Source organism: Etheostoma spectabile, chromosome 1 (assembly GCF_008692095.1).
Source record: "Etheostoma spectabile isolate EspeVRDwgs_2016 chromosome 1, UIUC_Espe_1.0, whole genome shotgun sequence".
Taxonomy (NCBI): domain Eukaryota; kingdom Metazoa; phylum Chordata; class Actinopteri; order Perciformes; family Percidae; genus Etheostoma; species Etheostoma spectabile.
The window spans coordinates 31,019,040-31,019,243 of record NC_045733.1 but is presented as its reverse complement, the minus strand read 5'-3'; the positions used below and the strand labels follow the sequence as shown (position 1 = coordinate 31,019,243).

General features: G+C 31.4%; 1 protein-coding gene across 3 annotated transcripts in view; it reads left to right on the top strand.

Moving 5' to 3' along the window:
* Window positions 1-204, top strand: part of LOC116687332 (protein arginine methyltransferase NDUFAF7, mitochondrial) — a 23,133-nt gene that overhangs the window by 8,887 nt on the left and 14,042 nt on the right. The gene's annotated exons all lie outside the window — the stretch shown is intronic.

Here is a 204-nt window from a genome sequence, read left to right as displayed (position 1 = left end):
GAGGTTTCAGAGAGAAATGCACAGACATCTCCACCTTTAGGAGACGAACGTTAAAAAAAAAAAGTCCCAATTCAGTACAGTTAACGACAAACAGTACACATAAGAAAAGCGTATATTTAAAGTATTTGTTTTGTTTTGCTGCATAATATTTGTTTCGTTTGGCTGTTTTATTATGTATAGTATTTGTTTTGCTGTTTTATTATG